This window comes from Camelus dromedarius, chromosome Y (assembly GCF_036321535.1).
Source record: "Camelus dromedarius isolate mCamDro1 chromosome Y, mCamDro1.pat, whole genome shotgun sequence".
Lineage (NCBI taxonomy): Eukaryota > Metazoa > Chordata > Mammalia > Artiodactyla > Camelidae > Camelus > Camelus dromedarius.
In genome coordinates this window covers 10,159,416-10,162,513 of record NC_087473.1, presented here as the reverse complement: position 1 = coordinate 10,162,513, position 3,098 = coordinate 10,159,416, and the positions used below count along the sequence as shown (strand labels likewise).

At 32.1% G+C, this 3,098-nt stretch overlaps 1 pseudogene; it reads left to right on the top strand.

Annotated features, from left to right (window-relative positions):
• Positions 1-1,017: 1,017 nt before the first annotated feature.
• Positions 1,018-2,650, top strand: LOC135320349 (heat shock transcription factor, Y-linked-like; annotated as a pseudogene).
• Positions 2,651-3,098: the final 448 nt, after the last annotated feature.

Here is a 3,098-nt window from a genome sequence, read left to right as displayed (position 1 = left end):
AATTTAGGACTTGTGAGAATGAACTACTTTTTCTTATTAGTGGTCCAGAGGAAAACATTCCTGTATGTTAACATTGAGCTTGATGTTAGCCATCGGTTTTTCATTTATGGTTATTATTATGTTTAGTAACATTTTACCTAGAGCAAATTTGTTAAGAATTTTTTCATAAAAAATTTAAGTTAAGTTCTGTCAATAATTTTCCTACATCTATTGAGATTATTAATTTTGTATTATTTGTCTTTTAAGGGGTGGTATCACATTTGCTAATTTTCATATGTTAAATTATATTTATGAATCAGGGCTAAATCCCACTTGACTATATTTTAAAATACTTATAATATGCCATGAAATCAGGTTGCTAATGTTTATTCAGAATGGAATATACATATACTGAAGGAAAAATTACATTGTAGCTTGGGTGTACATTTATTTACTTAAAACATTTATCTCTCATTTTGAATGAAAGATAAATGAGAGCTACTTAATGTAAAGAATACAGATAAGTAAAAACTTCCATATCCAAGTCAGAGTATGTTTCATTTTAATTACAAATGATAATGAAATATTTATACCAATTTTGTACAGTTTTTACAAAAATTTAAATTTAAATTCCAAAACTTTAAAATTAGTTTATATATTAAGTGCATTATTTGTACTCTGTTCACCAATCTGGCATAAATTTGTGTATAAAAGGAAGGAGATTGGTTTTATTTCATAAACCCCAAAGTTAATTTATTTAAAAAGATATTGTGGGAATAATACTTACAGATCACACTGTAAAAATAAACATCTTATATGTTTCATTTTAACTGGATGAATGAGAAGTAATCACTGGCTGAATGTTGCACTTGTGTTGCTAGGAGACCAGTCATTTTGAGATGTCACAGCTACTCAGGTTGAGAACCACTGTGATGGCCTAGCAGTTTATGTGTGCAGGTCTGCCAAAGCAGCATTTGAAGCTGCAGTGCTCAAAATCATGCAGATTAGAAAAGGAGCTGTAGAAAAAGTTTTTTTGATATGGAACATGTTTCTTCAGAAATTCAAGATATGTCTCCTAAAGACGGACCAACTGGTTCAGGAAAGTCCAGTAGATCTCTATTGTGTGATCAAACATTCTCTGGGGAACTGGACTTAAGGTCTATGATTGAAGGAAATGCTTTTCAGACTTTGTGTGAAGAATCCTTGATAAAAAGACCATGTTACATACATTGTGTCTGAACCAGATGAAGATAATGATATTCGTTCTCTGACATTTCCAAGAAAACTCTGGAAAATTGTTGGGAGTGACCAAATTCAATCCATCTGGTGGGATGATAATGGAACTTCCATAGTGATTGATAAAGATGTCTTTAAGAAGGAAGTTTTGGAAAGAAAGGCCCCTTTCAGAATATTTGAAACTGGAAGTATGAAAAGTTTATTTAGACAGCTTAACCTCTATGTGTTTAGTAAAGTGCGGCAGAATTTTCAAAGATCTGCTTCTCTAGCTGACTTTCTGGCAGAAGTAAAAGAAGTCTCTGTTTTAAACCAGGTATTTGGAAATTTTAGTCACCACTTCATAACTTATATAAAATTTTATTTTGTACATCAATCTATGGTAATATAAATGTAAAGCTAGATTTTGAAAATTGTATAAAGCTACTAAGGCTAAAATTCTTCATTTTTTCTAAAAAATGAGGACAGTGCGTTAAGTATTCAAGATTATGAGAAACTTTGCTAGCAACTATGAATCTTATCAGAAATCTAAATAAATGTATTAAAGCTGCTTTTAGAAAGGGGCATTCACCATTACTGCAAATGATAAGTATTAAATTTGATGACTATACTATTTAAATGTGTATTTTCCAAATAATGAATGTCAAAAAATAGTCAGCAATGTTCATATTTTGTTGATATTATCTTTGTATAGTAATCGTGAAATCTAAGGTTTTATAGATTAGGCTTAATTTAGTCTTGTATTTTGGTTGAAAGTATTACTAAAATCTTTCTCCTTTGTTTTTAGCTGCAGGTCTATCATAATCAAATTCTAAACAAGGCTGTCCCCAGGTTTTAGTGAGAAAAAAAAGAAGAGTTGGGATTAAAAATGATTCTCTGATATCTTCATTGGCTCAAGATTTCAACAACAACCACTTTAAAGAAAGGGGTAATGTGGATAATAATAATTCTGGTTTTGTGGCTGACACTAGAGGAGAAAGTGCATTTTTACCTTCTGCAAATTTAAACATGCCTCTAATAAGAAAGCCCTCTACTAGCCACATAATTAGTGATACAAGTACCCCGATCAGACTTGATATTTCTCCTGCATCATCAATGTCAGTTAGACCACCAGAACAAATTGCAGTAGATCAACGTGCTATTTTAAATCAGTTGGCCACTTTCCACGTGCACTCACAAAGCAGCTGCACTGAAGCAAATGGCCGTGTTGTGAATTTCATTACAACTACAACTTCTACTTCTCAGTACAGCACATTATCTCCCATACAGAGCAATTATCTTTTACTGATGGTGGAGCCTTCTACTTTTCCAAATAGATATAACCACATATCGGACAATGAAGGTCCTTTTTAAACTTCAAACAGAGAGGAACCCATGGTTTCCAGTGCCAGTGATAGCTGATACATCAGCTAAATCTCTTTCACGGCCAACTCATTAGCCAACTGCAGGTTATAAACGTCATTGTAATTACAACTGATCTGCCAGAGGACTACCAGATTATGCAGGATAAGAAAGATTAAAATTGAATTTGGCAAATGTCAACAAATATATGCAATTTTCTTATTTGAACAATAAATATACATGTGTAATTGTATTTTCCTTATTTTTTTAAGTACATTTAAGAGTAAAATGGGAGACAAAGTTAACATTGAAAAAAGAGATATTTGATTGATATGATCATTTGATGGAAAAATATGGGAGTAAATTTGAATAATTTCTTGTAAGGAAGAAGAGGAAATGGAAGAATTTGGGAAAGACTAAAACATGTAGATAGGGAAAAGTACTAATTGGCTTGGATTTCATCCAGAAAAGTATTAAAAGGTTTAAGTTAGGATAGGTTTGGACAGGAGATTAACCCAGGAACCGGCCCATGGATCATGGTCTCT